Below are 23,493 nucleotides of genomic sequence, written 5' to 3' on the forward strand. Positions count from 1 at the left end.
TTCTGCAATCCTCTAGGTGGTTTCCAGGACAACCGTTTTTCAAATATAAACTTTTCTATCTACTAAAAGTTTTAATTATATCAATCTTGTAGGTGTGTTGTGCAGGACATGAGTGCACTGCTGTCCTATGGTTGAAAGGCCAATCTAATGATGCCCTCGTATTATCAATTCAATTGTAGGAGTTTGTGGAAGCAAACTGACTCCCCATGATAAAATTGCCCTACGGATGTGGACTATTTTCTCCATCAAAGGATCAACTACACTAGGGAGTTCAGGTAATTTAATTACCATGAATGTTTCCAGACACCTTTATTGTGTCCTAAGAATATGTGCCTAAGTGCTGATTCTTGTTTTCGGGTTTTGTCAACAGTTACTCTGTTTATATTGAATGAACCTTCAGTAAAAGAAGATTCAACATCAGTTTTGGATAAACTCTAATACTGTTAATGACTACTCCTGAAGAAAGTCCCACTACCATCGAGAGGACTGAAACATGTTGAGTTTGCAATCTAGAAGCTTTACCAAATTGTTTAAAAGTATTTAGAGATCTAGAGTGATTAGAAACCTGACTCAAAAGGATGTACTCCTGAGGTTGAATTACTTATTGATGTACTTTTACATTTATTTTTCTATTTTTAGAATCTTGTATGTGTTTTGTCATTATTATATTTGTGTATATTCTTAGAGTTATTGATGGTATATTTAATATGAATAATATTTCTCAATTGTATAAGATATTTTTATCTTGAAACCTTTAATAAAATTAATATTTTTGTGAAAATGTATGATGTTTCATTGAGAGGGAGAAACTGTTGACTTGTTCTGCTTTCCTACCTTTTCCTGTATTTAGAGATCTCCAGAACATGAACCTGTTGCAAGTAACTGGACCTCTAAAGCCAGGATTATATGTTTCAAGAGAACTCCAGAGTGGCTCTTGCTCCGATCCAAGAATATGGCCTGCTGTGGGGGATAATCATAGGTGCACAAAGACTAGGCCGTGAATACGTCGGCATGCAATAAGCCAAAGAGGTGGACCGGACCCCTATTGCGGAAATGGCTTCACTGACTGGAGCCGTGGGGGACAATGGTTAATGTGCAATGGCTACTGCTTACTTGTGCCCTGCCTGGCCGTAGTGTTAGTTTGCCCCTGTGGTTCTACGCAGAGGAGTACACTGTGGGCACCCCTGCCCTCTTGGTGATGCAGAATCTGTCACCCCTGGAGCTGAGGTTGCACAAATTGTTTCTGTTGCCCCCTTTCATTTCATCAGGAAAAAGCAAGAAAGGAACTGAGACCAGGGAGAGAGCGTCTGTCCCTGCAAACAGATGCATTGACAGTGACAGGCCTAGTGACAAGTAAAGGTTGATGTGGCCACAAAAGAGTTGTACTTACTCTGCGGTTAACGGCCGAGAGGGCACACTTCTTCGGCCTGCAGTGTAGACTGTTCTTTCTCTCTGGTGGGCAGCAGGGTAGGGCAGCTCAACATTAACAACACATTCAAATCACGAGGAACTGGACGATGGAAGAGAGAGAGAGGAGTGTGGGTGGATGCAGCCTGGGCTATCATCCCATCCCCACACTCAAGTCATTGGCTGCCTCCTGCAGATACAGTAATCCCATTGGCTGTTTGCCAGCCATCGGCAAACAGCCAATGATATTACTGTATCTATGCAGGGAGGGAAGGAGACTCCCTCCCTCCCTGCAGATTACAGAGCTTCGCTGCGCTCTTTGAGCACATAGTGATACTGGCGGGGCCACCCGTCAAGTGCCCCGCCAGATTCCAACTTGTAAGGGTTACGTCAAGTGCGTGGAGCTATGAGTTCCACACACTTTACTATAAGCAAAAGCAATGCAAAATTGGACACACCCCACTGTTGCAGCCAGCCCATGAAAAGGAATCCTATTCATGGGCCGACTGCAACAATACTAATTGTCGCCAGTGTTTCGTCACAGCGCCCCCACACAGGGTGGAAAAACCAAAGAAATTCAGAAGAAGAATTTCTGAACTTCTTCTGAATTTCTTACAGCACTCACACTTGGTGGGTGGCCTAAATGGGGGGGCGGCGCCCTGCCGCCCTATGATAGTGGCCGCCACTGATCCTGTCTCATGATCCTACAAGTGAGGGTTACCAAGTGTTTCATCGACAATCAGGGTCTGTGGGCTCTAAGGTTGACCAAGGAGTGTGAGAACTATTCCCAATTTAAAGTTAAGGGAATATACCTCTGCCATAATGAAATTCCAGTTGAGTGAAGCCAGTGGGGCTGCCCTCATTGTTATTGCTAATCAACATCGATCATGCCACAACTGTTTGAATACTTCTGAAAGTCGAAGTTCACTGGAGGCAGAGACAATCAATGGCTTTCCAGTAACAATTCTTGTGGTCAAAGGCATCCATGCAGGAAAGTTGACTTTGGTGCCAATGGAAGTAATGCAAGGGTGCACGCAATTCGGGGGTATAATAAACTCATTAGGAAACCGATGAAACAGGTCTAGTTGCCTGGCAGTAATGATAGTGGCATAGCATGCAGGGGGTGGTAAGACTGGGATTTCTTGAAGTCCTACAGGGTTTTCCACAGTAGACATTTTTTGTAGGTTATTTTTGGAATGGTCGGATCCTAGCTCTACATGATACCTTCCTTCAGTCGTAAGGTGCTCCAGTCGGTTCCTCTTGGTCAGTGCAGAGCAATTAGCAAGGTGCTTTATAGAAGCAAAAGGATCTTGGATTTTTGTGACACAGCTCTGCCAACTGGATTGGGGACTGGGAGGCAGGAGAACACAGGTTCCCTCTGGATAGATTACACTTTTGGTTTTGCATTGATTCTCTGTGCTTCAGAACTCGTCCCACCAATTGATACATTGTAGGTGTAGATTCCTCTATCTTTAATTTTTTGATCTGAGTGTGCTCTATGCTGCCCATCATAATCTTTATAAAAGGTGAATTGGCACAAATGTATGATTTGTGTAATGCAATGCCAACGACAAGGCTTCAAACAGACTAAAAGCAGTTTCCAGACATGTTCATTGTGCACACTATTTAGCCGACACAACACAATTACACGAGGGACCCCAAGATCCTTGGGAAGGATTATTGTTTGAGATTTGGTTGCTCCCGGCTCAATGGTTTATGCCAGAAGAGCTGAAAGGTGGAAACGCTGAAGTAGATGATGCAAGGTTCCTCGGTTTCTTTGGGCACATCATTCATATTCTGAGGCTGGGGTACACTTAAGGAGACTGAGTAAAACATTGTTATAGAAGATTTGCTTGCAAAGCTAGTAGCTAGCCACAGAAGGGTGGACTGATAGGTCAGTTCAGCTGTGCAGTTGCAATACCAAGGCCAACACGGGACCCTGATGTTTCCCAGAAGGGGGGGATTAAACCAGGGTGCTTGCTTGATATACTGGGATGCGGAAACTCTGATGGTGAGTCCTCCAGGTCCCTTCAGCATAGGCAATCTCACTTCTGATCCAGCATTGCAAGCACAGTCGGAAACTGCAGAGAGAGAACTTGGAGAATTATTCAGTTGTCCCCACTGGATCGGGCACATGAGAGGTGCAGTCTGTTCGTTCTGGTGCTTTTGTAGAGACAAGAGGGTCACTGCCTGATTTGGTGGAGAGTTTAAGCATGGTAGAGCAGAAATTCAGCCTTCCCCAGTGCATCAAGTTCCAAGGGCCGACCAGGTGAGTGGGTAAAAGGAGTAGTTTTATCACATTTGCATGGCAAGCATCATTCAGAGGGTTGGTCAGCCAATAGCAGACCATTCCTCCAAACACCCATGCACCCGAAGGAAGTGAATTCACCCTATCCCAGAAAGACATCTTCCAGTCATAACTGACTACTGGCATCCAGTGACCACTAGTACAGGGCGAAATGGTGAAATTCTATTCCCCGGCTGCTATAGCGACATCGGAAAGGTTTGTATCTGTTTTGTTGAAATCCACCATTCCATCACCACTGCAAAGTTTCTCGTGCCACTGTGCAAACCTGGAACAAGTCGAAAAGAGCTGCACAAAGTACCTCATGCAACTGCACAAACTTAGCATGAATAGAAAAGATCAGTACAACGTTTATTGTACTACTCTGTGAACCTACCACAAATCGAACAAGAAAACCTGCACAAAGTTTATTGTGCTGCTGCATGAACCTATCATAGTTTGAAAAAAACATGCAAAGCTTTGTGTGCTACTGCGTGAACCAATCACAGTTTGAAAAGACATGCAAAGTTTCTCGTGACACTGTGTGAATCTACAACAAATCGACCAAAAGACCTGTACAAAGTTTCTTGTGCCTTGAACCTAGCAAGGATCAGTAAAACAGCTGCACATAGTTTCTTTTGATGCTGCGCGAAGCGATCACATATCGAAAAACTGCCCAAAGATTCTCATGCCACTGCACAAAACTAGCATGGACCGGAAAAAAAACCTGTGCAAAGTTTCTCGTCACGTGACATGAACCTAACAAGGAAAAAAACACCTAGCATTGTGCGAAACTGCACGAAACCGGTCAGAATTTCATTGCTGGAGGAAAAGTAATGTTGATTTCTTGGATCGTGTGGAAGCTGAATCCAGTGCTAATTCTGCACTATTCGCTTTGCCGGCAAGGGTTTGCTCACCACTAGTGAGCACCTCTTCAGACACACACAAAACTGTACAAGGGATAGTCCTGCTACATCGCAGGTCTTCTGGGAAAACATACAACCTTCACATTGTGAAATGGAGTATGGGGGAGGGACAGTCCAAGTTAATCGTTTTCTGCCAAGTGGAGCCCTTTTGCACTAAGCAAAAAGCTACAACCAGCTTAGCCACATGCCTTACAGAGAAAGGGTAACCAGTCTGGGACACTGTGGGGTAGCTTTGAGGTACCTCTTCCCTAGGAGTCATAAGAGCTCTTAAGGGAGAGTAAACAGAACAAGAGCCACTCTGTCAGGCTTTTGATTAAGCTTGCTAGGGAAGAAAAATAATTAAGATCAAATCCATACCTAAACAGTTAAACAGTTAACTCAACTTGTATCATTTATGCATACCACAGCATAAGTGAAGGTATGGAGGGAGGATTCCCTGATATTAACTTCAAGAACAACTCCACAAAACTACCAGATCTGCATCATCTGGAACCTACAACACAATTGCAAAACAACACATTTAAGATAGAGTTCAATTTTGGGGGAATCTATTGGTCCTTTCTGGGACCCCCCCTCGCTCTTTTGCTTTTTCCCCTTTATTATTTGGATCTCTGACCTATTATTATGGCCAGAGGGTCTTCAGTATAAGTCCCTGTGCAACCCTTTTTGAGTACATGGAACACCATAAACACTCAGCAAAGGGAGGCAAGTCACACATTACGTGCTGCACGACACCCGGTTCTCATATCAGGGCCTAGCAGCCTCCTTCACCAGTTACTAACCCTGCTTTAGAACATTTGGATATCTTTGCTGTTATACGAGCCCAGAAGTGCTCTCTCAGGACAGTTGCCGGACTGAGTTCCAGCCACTCCTTCCCCCTCCCACGGCCTGTCCTAGCTGCCTCTGATTGGTGTTCTTGGCCACAGAACCCGGGGCAGCTTACTTGAACCCCCCACCAGGGCAGCCTTGCCCAGGAAGCTGCCTAAGGGCTCAGGAAAAAGGCACCTTCCCTTGGGCACCTTCCATACCTGCTTGCCTGTTCTCTCTTCACGACCTTGCCCATGCCAAGCCTCAAGCCCCATCTGCTTCAACCATCAGGTAGGAGACAACATTTCTGTATTTGATTAGTGCTCTAGGCTTGCATTGTGTGTCTCGCTGTTATTTTGTGGCACTGCTCTGCATCTTTTTCAAAAGGTATAGTGTTGTAGGCATGCACTTTGAATATGTCTGGTGTTTTGTGCCACTGCTCCACATCTTTTTCGACAGTGATAGTGCTATAGGCCAGCATTTTGAATGTCACTGTTTTGTGCCACATCTCTCAATACAATCTCATTACTGTTCTCTTTTGGATACGATCTGCATAGCGTCATTGCAACTATATATCAGCCTGATTCTCCGGCGCGCATAGCACTCCACTTCAATGGAACATAGCCATATCCCTGCTGGAGCCCAGCCACCCACTCGCATACATCTGCAACAATTCACAACTCGACTTCATAACGTACATCACCTCTGCCATTAGAATGCAGCTGAATCCCACGAAAATAAATTGGTCCAGCTAGGCACATAATCAGTCTCCTTGACTGGCCTATTCTCCTGACAGTCTTTCACAGCACCCATCCACTAACCAGATCTCCATGGGTCTGTAGCAGGCACCTAGCCACCCTGCACTACCTTTGTGCTGGCTGAGATGCACACACGCATTCTAAAAATCCTCATTTCAATTCTCATACCTCAGACTTCGGTCCACCAAGGATGTTCACCCCACAGCACTTTGAGGCAATACAAATGGCATTAGGCGCTATACAAATGCCATATAACATAAGAGCATAACATGAACAGCTTATTGGAAAATATATTTCACAGCACTGCACAATAGGATCCACCCTGAACCAGACAGACCAGATGCCACAGTCTTAGCTCCATAACAGCCTTGCGTGAACATTTTATTATCGATCTATTTTTTCAAGTTAATTCATATAAATCACATATAGATTTTATGTGTATACCCTTACTGTACAAAAATATAACCATGATCAGCCCTTGAATTTGCAGCGTCTCTGGGTGGCAAAAGATGTGTTTGCCCCCCTTATTTGCATAAATAGTGACATCAGTGATATTACACAAAATGTTATAATGGAAGGAGTCTTTAATACACAAAGGTATAATGGGAAGTTAAATAAAAACAAAATGTTGAAGTGAGTAATGCAGGAGACAAAATACATTGTGACGTCCGGTATATGAATTGTCACTGTTTAAATTAACCTATGTGGCCATAGCAGGAGTGAGACAGTGTGAGTTGAATACCTTGTAGAAACTTCAAATTTTGGCTGATAAGGATTGTGAGATGAAAGGATTTGCCTGGGAGCACACACCTTGGTTCAGTGGACAAGCCAGTATTTGAGATCAGTCTGCAATTCAGTCACTTGGCCACATCTTTTCCCAGATGTAATTGGTAGAATCATTCTTTGCAAAAGGCCTTTTTGAAACTTTGGTTTGAAAAAAATCATCTGAGTATGCATAACTATTGTGATTGTGTTTTGCTAACTGAAGCTGACTGATGTTTTTACAAATGTTTCATGATTGCTTTTATTTTTATTTTCATTATATTTGGTCATATTTACCAAACCTGCAATATGTTTTTATTTCAGAAGGTACGGATAAGGATTATTTTGACAGCTAGAAGAAATTAACTCCAAGCAGGTTGCAAGGATGTCCTTTCAGGGAAGGAATTGGACCGGAGGCAGACAATGTAGGTTGTGTCTACTGCAGAATAGCCTTATAGCGTGATAGAGCCTATTTACCTAGGAGGTCTTGAGGCAGGGAAGGATCGAGTTACTTACCTGACAGTGTTGGTCTCCAACATGGGTCTAGCATGGATTCACATGCTCATGAATATTCCCCGTCGTCAGGCTGGGACTCCTCTGTAAAAGGAAAAAATCAGTTTCAGTTTCATTTCTGAACTTTCTTTCTCCTAACAATCAATCACCGAGCTCTGGGTCATACTTCCCCCAGCCAATGACTACCCTCTAAGTAAGACCCTCCTCGGGCAGCCATCTTCAGATTTGGTAGCATGTCAACTGGCAGTAGGACCAAGAGCAGAGCGCAGAGGTGTAGGCGGGAGGGTTTGCATGTGAATCCATGCCAGAGCCATGCTGGAGAACAACAGTTACAGGTAAGTAACTTGTTCCTTCTCCAGCATATGGTCTGTCATGGATTCACATGCACATGAATAAATTATACATAGCAGTACACACATGCACAACCATGGGAGGAGGCAAGGCTTAACATAAGCATCTCTTATCTCCTCACCAGGCTCACCTTCAAGTGAACAGGTTGCGCAGCACTGTTTGGTCGACTCTGGATTCCTCCCTGTATTCCCTGTCGAAAAAGTAGAACTTATTAAAGGTATGCATCAAACTCCATGTAGCAGCTCTGCAGATGTGCAGCAGGGGCACATCAGACAGGAATACTGTGGTAGCAGCAATCACCCTGGTGGAATGGGCTCTTGGACGGCCAGGCAGCAGTTGGTTTGCTAACTGATGACAGTGGGTCATACAGCCGCAGAGCCAACTGGAATTGGAAGTCTTGGAGAGGGCCTTTCCATGGTTCACAGGACCAAAGTTCAGAAAAAGATGAGAAGTTTTCCCGAAACTTCCAAGCCTCCTCCACCTTGCAGCATCCATCTCAGTAAAGAACCTGGTATGCACCCTGAGCTCCGACCTTACACTTTCTCACCACAACAATTTCATCTCCAGATCACGCCACTTTCACCTCTGCATCCTCAGGCAATCTTCCCCTATCTCTCCAACAATCACAGAATCTGTGCAATTCTGGCCATCATCCTCTCTCATCCAGATTACACCAACTCCCTCTACACCCCTGCCTTTCAGCTCAGAAATCACCAATGGATCCAAAACTCTGCAGCAAAGGCTCCTCCTTGCCCTCTGTGCAGGAGAACACATTTCCCCTGCACCCAGGGTGCTCCACTGACTTCCAATCAGCTAGCAGGTTACTTTCAAAGCCATGTGCATCACCCACTGTGCCCTACACAAGAAAGGTCCTGAATTCATCGCAAACAAACTCACATGCTACCAACCCAACAGAATCCACCAATCTGGTTCTGCACACCTCCTGGTAGTCCTCCCTTTCAATTTCACGAAATTAGGAGGATCCTCCTTCTTCGTCCAAGCACCCACAATCTGGAACTCTCCACCATTCATCCTTCACCTCCTAGAGGACCAACGCACCTCTTTTCCCTCCTGCAATATGGCAATCCCCTCCTGTCACGCTGTAAAGACTGGTAGGGGGTGTCTGTACTTCCGCTTTCTATATGGTAGAGGAGAGGCACAGAGGACCTCAGCCAAGATGCTCTATTATTGGTACGTGGTCGAGCAATCAAGGTCTAGCTTCTCAGGAGGTGATGCAGGCTGGTTCTTAAGTACAGTGTAGTCCCTGAACCCCCACAAAGGAATGTCCACACACTATATTACTGAAAACACAGTCTTTATATAATTAATATTCAAAGGTATGTACACGATCACAATAACGCACTTTGTACTCGGAAGTCAATAATGATAAATATAAACAATTCTAAAGTGGTGCCACTAATGTTATCGAATCTCATTAAAGTGCATCAACTGTACGGTTAAAATGTCACCCAGATCAATAACGAGTAAACCAGCAATAGAGATAGGAAGGAATGCAAGATGGTTGAAACAATAGGCAGAATTCTGACCCCTACGCTTAGGCACAATTCTGTGTGGAGATCCCCCCACCTGGGCAACCTGTAAATAAAGATATATAGCACAAGCCCAGTCCATATAATGTTCGATAACCTTACTCCTTCCTATTAAGGTTTTACCCCCCCCCAATGTACATGGTGGAGTAGAGTTCTCCGACGATGCGTCGACCGATCCTTCTTGACTGCCTTCCTTTCAGGCGGGAGCCACGGATCGTCGAGAGGTGTCGGGGAACTTGGCGTTCGGTGTCGGGGAATCGACGGCCCTTCTTGAGTGCCCTCCCTTTAAGGCGGGAGTCACGGGTCGTCGAACGTCCGATGGTGAACAGGGTGAACTATGGCAGGGAAGTGGCAGCTTCGTTTCTAGCGGTGCTCGTCCACGACAGAGCGTTGGCGTCCTGCAAGGAAGAGGCGTGCGGGGCACCTCGGTGACGATAGTTCTGGACCGCAAAGATATGATGAAGAACTGTGGCCCAGCAAGGGCGTCGAGTTGTCGGGGTCTCTGTGGTCTTTAGGTGGCCGTAAACCCACTGGTGGATGCTCCTCGGCACGTCGACGGTCGGGCCTTCTCCAGCGGGAGACAAGCGAATGATGATGCAGACGAGAGCGTCCGATGATCAATTGAAGTTCTTAGGCAAACGGGAGCACAGTGGCTCCGGTCAGTGACGGCGGTCGTCGACAGTGGCGGACAACAGTCCCAGTGCTTCTCCTTGGAGTTACGCAGCAGTCCCCGTATCGGGTCGGCAGCCTGTCGAAGGTCTGTCTACCAGGTAGCGTTGGCAAAGATCAGCTGTGCACAATGGTCCCTCGTAGCTCGGGAAGAGGGCGCCTTACCAGGTCCTCTCTGAGTCAGTCCTTGGAAACACAGCAGCTTTCAGATTGCGAGGGAGAGCCACAGCACTCCTTCTCGTCCAGCAGGGGTTTCAAGGTCAAGCGTCAGTTACTCCAGTTACTTGTCGTAGTTGACTTCAGCTTCTGAACACGATTCCTAGCAGTGAGAGGTCCCCAGATATACTGTTGATCTCCCATTCATTCCGCTAGGTCACACTCAAGCATCCAATCACGACTACGGGCATTCATGCAGGCAGGCAGCCAATCAGGCACATGAGGTATTCAGGCCATTCACTTCTCTCCAGACACTCACAACAAGTTATGTGTATTGGGACAAGTACCGAGCCATTCAACACTCCAAGCCGCATTCATACCGGTTTCGGGCAGTGTTGTCTCAGTAATTGTGTCAACCACCAGATACTAGACACCCACAACACAGAATGCTTATTTGTCACACACAATATTCACCCAGGTCCCACCCACAGGAGGTACCCACAACATACATCACTGCGAAGGCTCCAGATAGTCTGGCCGGGCCTTCCCAACAACACCATATTTGGCATTTCCACCCAACAGCCAGTCAGGGGAAAGGGACAGAGTCGGGGCTTCCCAGGACTTTGTGAAAACAAGGTAATGGGTAATAGAAAGCAAGGGGCCACCGGGGCCATCTTGCTTTCCATCAGGAATCAACGGATCCCAATGGCAGGGCCGGGGTATCCCAAAATGGAGGATACTCCGCGCACCTGTCAATTTCAGCATGGAGCTGCCACCAGCCCATATCCTGCTCTATGGGCCACCCACAGGTGCACAAAAACATACACTAGGGGCACAGGGTTGTACCCCCACCCATGGGTGCCATAAGGGTATCCCACGGGTCCGTTCACCAAACCAAAAGAGAGCTGCACCACCAGGAGTCCCACATGAACTCCTGTGCGGAAAACACGACAGAACACACGATAAAAAGCAGTAAAGGACAAGGATACGAAGGCCCTGTCCCTCCGATGCATTGCCAGCATCACACACGCCTAGACGAAGATACTGCGGCCATGACACCAAGCCTGCCCTCCCTGGTCCTTGATTGGTTTGTGGTCCGAATCACGTGGCCAGAAGACATCCACTTCAATGACTCGCCCAGGAATGCCTACCCTAGCAGATGGTTAGGGCCTGAGGCAAAGGGCAGCTCCTTAGTCCATGTCTGATCCCTGAGTCGACTCACATGACCAGAGGACACTCACTCTTGGTGGCTCAACCAGAATGCCCCTGCCTGAGAGGCTGGCTGAGGGCAGCTCACAGGAGCAGCTCCCATCTGCAGCTAACCCGTTTTGCCCATGGGAGCCCCCAGACATCCCTTGAAACCAGTCGACAACAAATGCCTGGTAAGATAAAACACAGTCTTTTTTTGCATGCAACCAGGCTACTGTGAAGGTGTAACTATTGTCTTATTGCACGATGAATTGTATAGTGGTTCCATAGTATTGATACTAGGTGATTGTGGAATGCAGCCAGGTTTGAATCCAGATGAATGATGAATATAGCCAGCGTACTGAATCTTGTAATATGTAATCTAGCTATCACTTTAATTCCAGTTGAATGTAGAATACAGCCATTGTAGTAATTCCAGGTGGATTTAGAATGTAGCTATTCTACTGAATTTAGGTGAAATTAGAATAGTCTTTGTATGGAATTTAGGTGAATGAAGAATCTAGCGTGGGTACTGAATCTAGGGAAATGAAGAATTTCAGCCAATCTTTGATTCTATAAGAATGTAGCCAGATATTGAATTGAGAAGAGTGTTGAAGGAAGCCTTTGCTTTGAATCTAGGAGAAGGTAGAATTTAGCCTCTGAATCAAAGCTAGGTGACTTGGAGTCTAGCCATCATGTTATACCTAGGTCACTGTTAGAATGTAGACAATGCACTGAGCCTCTCACACTCCATGCCTAGGGAATCTAGCCCAAGGCATGGCTGCAGACCCCACACATCTGCCATCATACACCAATCAAAGACGATTTGCACAACATCTCTGCCAGAGGAATGCAGCTACCGTTCACGACAAGACTTGATAAGGTGCTGCACACATAATGTCTCTCCTGCTCTCATATCATTGTATTGGCCAATATGCAAGCACGCATAATAGCATCTCTTCGAATTCTTCCCATACCTGGACTCCGGTCCCCCCCCCCGAGGGCGTTCAACCTGCAGCACGTTGTGACCATACTAATGTTGAAAGGCACCATGCAAATGACACATTACATGGTGTTTACTTTGTTACACAACGTTTTTAGACTATGATCTCGATTTAAAGTTATTATTGAATGTCTGATGACATCACCTCACTGACGAACATTAGACAGTAAAATAGGGATATAAACCCCCACGTGCCAATCCACCCTACATCTCTATCTGCAGCCCAATTTCCCCATTAAATATGAAACACAATGTTGCCTGTTTCTGGGCGGGCCCTTCATGGATGGACACTGGCATAAACACGTATCTTCTTGGCTTGGATTTGCCTTCTCTGACTGAAAGATGTTAGCTGTTCAGTCTTACATTTACACGATTGAACAGGAGCTGCACATAAGAGCTCTTTCACTCGTCCATCCTATTGATATAAAGGAAGTGATGAATAATAATTGTGTGTTCTCATATAGCGCTTCATGTCGGATGCCTACACTTCCAAGCACTGTTATCACCATTGTTCTAATTACCCCATTTAATTGTTCCTGATTTATCAATTTTCAAAGGATGACGTGCTAAATTGGCCCTGCCACTTAAACTTTCAAAGTGCAGTTTTTTTTTTTCTCATCTCAAAGATCAGCACTTTACTGGTGAGCTATCCAGATGGTTTCCATGAAAGCACTGGGAACCTCTGCTGATAAAAACAAACATACTAATTGCCAGTCATGACTGCGATGATTGCCAGCTCGGACACAAGCAAGATGTTTTCACTGGCCATCTGTGTGAAACAAAGGTGTGCACCTTTATTTGTGGATGGACACATGCAATGCACAGCCTGCGCTGTGAAAATGTACTTGCAAGTATCAAACAAAGGGCCTCATTCCGACCGTGGCGTTAACCAAGGCGCTATTAGCGCCTTGGTTGACGCCGTTATTTTTCCGACTCCGCCATGGTGAATGGCGGAATTACCGCCCCATTCCAAGGCTGGCGGGGGCGGTAATTCCCCATTCACCATGGGCCCTTCCCCATTCCCATTTTTGGCCCATAGGGCTCAATGGGAATGGGCAAGGTGCTAATTACGGCACCATAAATTACGGTGCCGTAATTAGCTCCTAGGTCCCTTTGCGGGTTGGTTTTTTAACGCCTGCAAAAAGCAGATGTTAAGTACCAACCCGCAAAGGGAACTCGGAATAGGGCGGTAAGGGTTTAACAGCACCGGTCTCGTTACCGGTGACCGTTAACCCTTACCGCCCTACTCGGAATGACCCCCAAAGTCTACAAACATAGCTGTCAATCATGCTGTTAGGGGGCGAGGTATTTCCTCAGCCCTTTGGTGAGGAATGTAAGACCATTTAAGTGAATACTGGCTGTCAATCAAAGTCTCTTTTAAGGTGCCATGCATCAGCACACATGCATTCTCAACACGCAGACACATGTTCCTCTGCAAAATGCTGACACCCTCCATTACTGCAAGTGCAATCCCAGTTGCCCCTTCATACACCTTTCCAAATGCCAGCCACGAGGGGGAAAAGGCTGGGTGAAACTTCTCGGACCTGGCACTCTGACCAGGTAGGGATGTCTCTCCCTTACAAGGTGAGCCAAAGGCCTATCCTTTACCCAAGCTTGTAATACCCTGCCACCCCCTCCTACCCACCAACAGTAAGTCTAGCACCCACTGCTCCGGTGACATGCGCCTGCCCTCACCTCCTCTTTCTTCCACATAAAGAGGTATGGATGCATCTTTCCTATGTACTCTTTTGGATTCATCCTTGTAGCAATGCTTCCTAATCCTCAGTGTAAATGCATGTACCCCTGTTGTTATCATGTTTCTTCACCCAAAGACTTATATGTTGCTAATAACTCCGAATTGTGGTTTAGTCACTCCTGTGAGCAGTCATGATTTTCTGCTGTGCATCATCCATTTTCACTCCTAAAGTGAGGGTGGAAATAGATACAACAAGAACGTTAGAAAAATTGCATCAAGATTTTCAGAAATACTGCACGGTGTACTACTTCATGAAATCCACACAGGATCCTGACAAACTGGACAATTTCCCATATTCAGGTGATTTTTAAGAATTGCCGCATGTGGTAATGGTAGTTACTGCTGGCATTAATTCTTCACAAATATTCCACCAACAAATCCATCAACCTAATGATGAGCCGTAACTGCTCTGAACACTGTCAACTACTCTATGCTTACTGTGAACTTTCCAAAGAGACCACAATGCAACACAGTGGTTACCTGTGTATATATTAAACCTGTACTTAAACAGCCTGGTTAACACAGCGTGCCTTGATTGTGTTGATTTGCTAATAACAATGCAAGTGGCTCCATCCACCATAGGGGCACTCTGGGGGCTTTGCATCACGGTGGTGAACCAGAGTTGTGAGCCCCTGTCCTACGTCTTCGAGGCAGGCCCTGGGCACCGCCTCTGCTGCTCCGCCACTTACACAGCAGCGGTAGGGCTGTGCAGTTTGGCCCTGTTTAGGCCATAACTGCTCGACCTCTTGGAAGGACATCATTTGAAAGTCACATAGTTGCCGCAGAGTACATGCGAGGGAGCAAGGTGGGAGCTTTCAGGTGAGCCCAGCGGTCGATGGGACTCAAGCACTCAGCATCAGCCCTCGGACGTGAAGGCGCTGGGCATTCCTCCCTACTTCGCTTGGCATTGTTGGCATGGAGGACCTTGACCACTTTTTTGTCACCCCTTTCACTAGTCACATGGATTAGCACTGAGGAGATCTCCCTGGGAAACAGGTTGGCTTATTCTCCAAGGTACTGACACAGTCTTAATGGCAGCATGAAAACAGAAGCATCCCCACTAGGACAAGCACTTGGAGCTGGGGCCACAGGGGTTACTCGTGGTATGGGAATGGCTAAGCATCTCATGGTAGGGGACTTTCAGAAACGCCCTTCAACCCTGTGTGCACTTCCGAGCAAGCCATCTAGCATTTCACCACCTCGGGGGTCAAGTCCTAAAAATTAAAGTGGGGGGACTCATCAACAAACGCAATGGGATGAAACATCGCCAGAAATGTGCATATCAATGTGAAATATGCACATTTCATTAAATTGGCTTTGCATAACCACCCAAATTGTATATGACAAATGCCATTTGCCTTTCATAAAATCAACACACACACACAAAAACAAGAGAGGATATTTTCTTCTAAGAGTGTTTTTTTGAAAATGTTAAAAGGTGTGCATGTTTTAAACTCAAAGAACCAATACAAATATGTTCCCACGACTTCCCGTACTGAAATGGGACATTTAACCTTTAGTGGTTTGATATTTTTTATCAGCTTATATAGTGCAGAGGTGAAGTGTCCAGCCTGCAAACCTGATGACTGCGTTCGATCCCTGAAGTCGGCTTTAATTAATTTCAGCTTGGGTGGGGGGTGAGTCCACCCTCTGAAAAAAGTGGGTGGACTCGTACTAGAGCCCTGCACCACCTACATTTGGTGGCATAAGGAAATCAGGTTCCGTCTACAATAGTGCACACCTATATCTTCTCCACTGGAGTCCAAAGGGCAGGCTTCTGTTCCCTTAAGTGCATGTACTTGGCTCTAACTTTGGATAGTCTGACTTTCCAGTTAGCAATTGCATTGTTGTTAAATCACACTGAATTTGTAACTAGTAATAAAAACAACTCACCCCTCTGAGTGCACCTCTCAGACTCTCAACTTAACACATCCCTACTTCTAAAGCATAACAAACCACACACTTCACTGTGCCACAACAACAAACCAAACCACAAATAGACTCACAAAACAGCACATGAAGGCTACCAACCAAAAAAACACACCTAAGCTCAGCGAGCGGTGTAAACCGAGCTGAAGCTGCCAACAGCACATCACAGCTCTCTCGCGCTTTCTCCCACTCAGTCCTACTAACTTACCTAACCGTCTTGCTTTTTTTTTTTTTTTATTTATATTTGTATATATTCAAAAGAATTTTACAAAAGAAGAGCTGTAGAAATAGGTTTCGCGGTAACTAACCAGGGTGGGACCCTGTAACAGTTATCATTTTCATCGTGTGCTCCAATATTTTTACAGTTGCCAAGAGCCAAGTAATTCGGTCTCCACTGATCAGTCTGTTCCACCAGGTGACCTCGTCCCACCCTCTTTCGTCCCCGATTAGATGGTTCAAGTAGGCCCCTCTAAGGATCTGATTTTTCGGGCATGTTAGAAGCAAGTGTCTGATGGATTCGGTATTGTTCTCGCATAAGCGACAAGCGCTCGTGTCGGATAAACCTCGGATCTTTCGAATTTCATTTGTGGCCACCAAGTTCAGCCTTATTCTTAGAAGCGCATTCCGTGCCCCCCTGTTGGGGAATTTTTGCAGATACCTCATTGGCTCATTGAGCTTGCGGAATGTTGGAGGCAAGTGCTCGAGTAGTTTGTTATTTGAGGCAGACTCCTGGGTTTGGATCCAGTCAAGCTCTTTCAATTTTTTTAAACACTCTGGTTGGATTTGAGATGAGGTCGGCTTCCGAGCAGGCAACTGAATGGAGTAAGGTCGAATTTGTTTCTTTCCATGCTGCCAGCATTTGCACCTTGCCGGAATTTAACTCCTTGTTTAGGAGGCCATGGATTTCCTCGGTCTCATCCGTGATGCATTTTCGATAGAGTCTCAGGGAGCTGATGTCAACTGTTGTCTTTAAAGACACTATGCTCAGTTCTCTCCGGATTGCGGCTATGGATGTTGATTTAGGAAGGGACAAGACCCCTTTCCAAAACGCGCTTTCAAGTTTTTGCCAGATTTTGCTGGGAACCGTCTTGCTTTTCAGATCTGCCAAAGCGCCAGGGGACCACTGCAGTGGGGACAGTGTGTGGTATAAATATCCCTTAAAATAACATAACAAATGTAACATTTGGTTAAACTGGATTTTGCATCACAAGTCAGGATCCTCCCTCAAATCACCCCTGTCCCTATGTTGTTGTTTTCCCTCTGCTTGGGATGTGTGGGGCATGAGGAGAGTGCCTGGCTCTGGCTGGGACTAAAAGGTGGCAGAATCGAACCATAGGACATTAGCCAAGCCCACAATGAAACTGACCTATGAACGTGACCAAATTGGAGCAACCGCAACACAATAGATTCATGCAATCCATAGCTTGTGGCTTTCTAGGAGCCACGATGGCTGGCCTCAGGAAGAACACAACTGTACTCCATTCTGGAAGCATTGAACAATTGAACACTGGGTTAAGACGCAGCCTTGATTCATGACCTGGAAGTAATGCAACGGAAGTAAGCGTTGACCTTTGGAATTTAGCCATGAAGTGAAACACCTAACCCAGATGAATTTCATAATCTTAATGTGCATAAACAGCTTCTATGTCTTCCAGCTCTGGCAGCCATCAATAAGGCCGTTGCAGTGGTAGCACTCGGTATGGCCTGCTGAATCGTGTGTTATTGCTAGTAACACCAGAAATTCAATGCACGGGGTGCTAAATGCCATTTATTGTGTTAAAGTAAACAGGCCATGTTAAGCGTCCGACCATTATTTTCACACCAAAAATATCAAAAGTAGACATACAATGGCTGAAAAATAAATGGCGTCCAGGAATCTCTGCGATCCTTTCTTCCATTTCAATGGTGAGACGGGGCAGTAGAGCGAGCATCAGGGAGCTTTAGCTGTGGCGCCTGTGAGGCGCTTTGGCAGTATGCTAATACATGCAAGCAGTATATAGTGCATGTAAGGAGTGCGAGACCTGGGCTTTAGTGGGGTTTGGGGGGTTAAATGCTGGTGGACGTGGATGAGAGCAGTCAGGCAGGTGATAGGATTTGGGTACAAGTGGGACGTAGTTAGAAGAGGGAGCGAGAGGGGTGTGGCAGGGGCACTGGCCACCGCACCAGCCAAGTGGCCAATGGCAGATCCGAATACCTTTCAGCTTGCTCTGAAAGTGGAGTACACTGGCAAGTCCAGTCTGTCTTCTGCGCAGCCGGATAGGCTTCCAGGCTCTTCCAGAGTGCTAAGAATGGGTTGCCTATAAGATGAGACCTACTGAAAATTAAAACGTGTGGCACGTGATTCTCCCAGTAACCCGGTATTCTGCCTCTTTGTTCCGGTGTATACCAAAGAGTAGTCGTCAAATAGATGTATCTGCTTACTCGAGCATATTGCTTGACTGGAAGCAATGCAGGGCTATGCCCGTCGTAGTTATGTTTTGGCACTATTTCTGTGAGGACTCCAACAGACCCTTTAGTTAAACGGGAAAGAATTCAGGTTGATTGCCCTGCTTTCTGCAGGAGCTTGAATCCCTCCCATTGGTACACATTGCATAGTAAGATGTGACTTGTGAAACGGACAGCCTAGAACTGCGCAGCACGGCCACTTACTGAACTATGCTGCATGGCACAACGGTAAATTCGGGAAATTCAATTGGCTGCCTAATATCAGAAAGCAGACATATCCGCGTATCCAAGATTGTAGGAAGCGTGAGACGAAGTGGCTCAGCCTTTATTTATGTATTTTAGCATCTGACCACAAGAAGAGAGCGTTTCGTTCTGCTCTAAATACAACTTGCCAAACCGACAAATAGCCGAGATTCAATTTCACAGCAGTTTACGTCTTTCCGCGAGGGCTAGGATTTCCGCCCAGGACCAGCGACAAGAACGAAAGAAAAGCAAGAAAACCCTCTAGGAATATAAAAGGCTGATGGCTCCATTAGTCAGCATAGCAGCTTTTTAGTTCTGTATGTTTATTACTCTCGTACCTGCCTGACATGATTTATTAGCCCATCTCCATATTTTATTATTTTCTCTTACACATCTTTCACGCTAGTGGCTGACCGTAATTCCCCACAGTCAGCCTAATAATAAAGTAAGTCTGTTAATATGATTCCCTCCGCAGGCCACTTAATATTCATTATACCTGGATGATATAAATGATTTATGTTGTGGGAGGTGAAGAGGAGGAAAAAAGCACACCCTCGACTGCTTTTGTAGTCAAAAGTACCATGGGTTAAGTATGGCCAAATGAATTCTGTGAAGTCGTGCTGCGTCCACTCACCTGCATTACTGATTCCCGTGCTAGGTTGAGGGTCCAGAAGAAAACTGGAAGTAGAGCATTAGCGGTGTGTCAGGACTAAGATCTGGCATACATGCAAATGACCCACAAAGCAGCACAGTCAGCTGCTCTGAGGAGCCAACCAACAGGAAATGCGCGTGTGCAACTTTGCACAGTATCAGCACCAGGCTAAGCCACCGGGACAACGTTTTCCCTGGTGCTAATATGTACCGGTAAAAACATTGCCCTCATACAATCAAGCATTACAAAAATGTATGGCATGATTCATGCAACCTTTAGCATAGTGCAAAGTGGCTTTGTGCTGTTTTTATGTTTTTTTGTGAAATGCATTTCAATGTTACAATGCAATGCACATAACAAATTATAGAAATCAATCAAAAAATACTAAATTACACCAGAACAATAAAACATCCATGGAGCAGTGCCAAACTATATACTAAGGTAACAAATCTAGACAATTCATAATCCAACCCCTCCCCCCCACTACCGAACCATCAACTAACAATATGGCTTTGTGTCGTTGCAAAGTGACTTTGCTCTGCCAACAAACACCCTGATTCACAGAGCGGTGCAAAGTGTATTTTTGCAGAGAAAAGTGACCTTTGAACCACTTTAAAGGTTCCATGAATCAGGCCCTTATTGTTTTCGCAATACAGCAAGTTTTACCCCAGTACTAATAATTAGCAAAATGACACATGCATCGGTGCAACATGCCTGCAATGGGGCCCCTGGTCTGCTCCGCTTCAGGTGCAGATTCTTCAGCGGAGGTCTGTGTTGTGGGGGTGAACCCATCCCCCACCGGAAAATGGGAAATCATGATTTGACATCTGTCCAGTTGCTGACACCAAGGGATTGGTTGTGAGTTGGGCAGTATGCACTCCACACTTTATTGGATAGTAGGAAGAGTTCATGAGAACATCGTGTGTTCTTCTTTTTCCCAATCCAGGTATGCAGTACAAGGCATGTTCCTTTAAGTACCATTGTTTTTTTGTTGTTTTTTTTCCTTGTATGGCAAAACAGGTAGTGGGCGTTAACGTGGTTTTCACACCAGTGCGTTCTAATGGAGGAGCAACAACAATCTGTAGGTGGTTGGAAGAGGAAAGCGTTTTCACCGATATCAGCATCCCAACTGCACTTGATCCTCAAGGAAATGTGCTCGGGATGATGAGAGCTAAGGGGTGCACTGACCCATAGGGAACTCTGTAGATTTCCCAGTGGGCCTCTGCACCCTGGGCCTTTTTTGTGTGTTATTTTCAAATTTTCCCATAGGATAAGGGTTGGGCTTGCTGAAAATGTGTAACATGGGGCGACTTTGAAAATGATTTCCAGGGCCTCTTTTGCTTCCCAGTCCACCCCTGTGAGAGCCATGCTCTCCCCATCTGTAGGGGGCTACAGGTCTCCAAGCACTCCCCTCCTTGCCGAATGCTGATGCATTCCCTCTTTATGTGAAGTCTCCTCAGTGCTGGGCGTGTCTGTGATCACAGGAGAGGCGACACAGGATTACAGCAGGGCCAGCTCTAGTATTTGTAGGGCCCTGGGCAGCAAAACATCAATGGGGCTCCATCGTTAGCATATGTAGTGATATTGTGTGACATCATTGTCTGCGGTGTCACTGGTGAGTCTTTAATATGCCAGGGAATCATGGGACGTTACATTAAAAGTAGCTGCCAGTGGTAAGTCAAGAGACAATAATAGTTCGGATGCCCAGTATATGAATGTTGACTGTTATTATTTGATATGGGGCAATATCACGAGTGAGGCTTTTTTTGAAGTAGCGGACAGTGCGAGCCGAATCAGCATTTCAGACTTCTATTTTTGGCTGATAAGGAACTGTGAGATCAAATGAATGACACGTTGGTTAAGGGGGAGTCCAGTTTGCAACCCAGGTATTTAAACGCATATCTTTCCAGCAGTAGATCCTGAAAACATTGTTGGAGACACAGGTCTTTTTATAACTGTAGTTTGTAAACACCATCTGACTGTGGAATGAAGTGCATACGAATTTTGATTGCGTTTTGCTAACCAAAGTCAACTGTTGATTTTGAAGCAGTGTCATGACTGCTTTCAATTTTATGTTTTTTAAAGAATATTTTCCAACATTGTTCAAGCTTGCAATATGCTTTCAATGTAAGCTACAGACGAGGATTGGTTTGACTGACAGCATAAATGAATCTCAAATCAATGATTGTATTGCTTTGAAAATTAATGGAGCTCAGCTACAACTCTTAGGAATTTCTCCTGCAGTGACTGCACGTTCTAGGGATGTGAAAAGCTCATTCGGTGCCTCCTGTTCAAATATCTGTGGATGCTTTCATACCTGAGCTGTCGAAATCTTTAAACGTTTGCAATCTCAGTGCTCCAGTCCATAGGTCTCCATCGCCAATAGAGTCCACAATGATCAAGTCTGAGGTGGTGTAAGCGAATGGTCGGTTTTAGGTGATGAAAGGACAGCAGAGTATTGCTTATCATTGCTGGGGAGCAATGTCGATCTTCGACTCAATCAGGTGCATATCTCTGATAGCAGTGCTAATGCGGTGGCGCGTACAGCTCCTCGCACAGAAAAGCAGGGAAGGAGGATATCTACAGCAGTGCAGGCACTTCGTTGAGGATGGATCTGTACATGGATCTGCACGTTGCTGTGCCCTTAATGCCTCAAAGCTAGTCTGGCTTTGCAGTGCCACATCTCCCACTCAGCCAGCTGCTGTGTGTGTCTCACTTCACACTACTCCTCTCTCCCAGCAATTGTAGCCTGACCTTGACCGGAGCTGGCAAGCAGGGCAGGTGGCCAGAGGTGAGACCTCGCCCAGGCTGCCTTCACTACGACAAAGAAGATCATTGGTGATCTTGACCTCAAACAAGAAAGTTTAAAGTTGGGTTCCATAACGTACTGGGGAGATATTTTACTTGGAGGTCATACAAGGTTGTTGACAGTAACTGGAGGAGGGCACGGATATTTATGGGGAATAGGATGAAGGTAAGGGTGCCAAAACCTAAGCACAGAGTTCCATCCATTCAAATAAGGTTGTGGCCACTCAGTGTTGTGTGTAACATTCAGCGTTTACAAACTTCTTCACAGGCAAACAATTATCTTAAGGATTCACTCATATTTCCAGACATGTCCACCGCCCTCAACCGAAATGAATAAGCACACTCCGCCACTGGAAACATCAGACCATATATGGCCAAATCGATTTCATGTTAGTACATAGAAATAATATCTGACTGCGGGAATTCCATTCAAGCATTTAGAAATAGTGCAGTGATATTGAGGTTTCTTGCCTTCTTTAAAGGGTGGAGTATTGTGTACTTTCTACCATTAGGAATAAAGTGTTCCTGGGGAGAGCATCAGGAATTGGAACCTGGTCGAGCTGGCCAGGAAAAGTTCAAAACAAGGTGAACCAGAAAGGGAAAATAAAAAGAAATGGAGAGCCATTTCTATGGAGCTAGCTGCCATACTTCCTAATCTCTTCACAGAACCTTTACAAGTTCCCATACTATCTATGCTAAATTGTGTACACTACCAGCTTCTATTCCTCATCATTGGAATGTCCAGACTCACAACTTCGGAGGATCACCTTGAATTTCATTAAAACTGTTCTATTGTTATACCTCACTTCCTTCTTGGTCGCTTTATCCATTACTAATTCTTTCCATTATACTGCCTTTCTTTGTAAATAATGATTGTTCTCAAATCTTTGAAAAATGCGTTATTGAAAGTGTTTTCCACCCAATTGCACTAGAGAAGTGCCTGGTGTTATGATGTGCTTGTCTTAGTTTGCTGAAGCTGGTCATGTCCTTAGTGATGTTATGCCAGTATCAAGTGGAATGTTGATGTATGAGAGTGAGAATGCTGTGTTGAGTGTTCTGTAACAGTTCAGTTGGTCCCTCCCTCCCTGGGTGATGGGTGCCGGTGATCTCTGTCTTATACCTGATGTCTCAGTGTCATGTAACCTGTAACTTAAGAACTGGAAGTAAACTTATTGAAGCAACTAAAGCAGGTGTGGACATTGCTTTTATATTACATTGGCGATGAGGATTTCCAACTGAAGTGTATCCATGCTGCAAAGGGGGGAGAAGACTGAAGAGGACTGCTG

This window comes from Ambystoma mexicanum, chromosome 3q (assembly GCF_040938575.1).
Source record: "Ambystoma mexicanum isolate Mex_15411 chromosome 3q, UKY_AmexF1_1, whole genome shotgun sequence".
In the NCBI taxonomy this organism is placed as follows: domain Eukaryota; kingdom Metazoa; phylum Chordata; class Amphibia; order Caudata; family Ambystomatidae; genus Ambystoma; species Ambystoma mexicanum.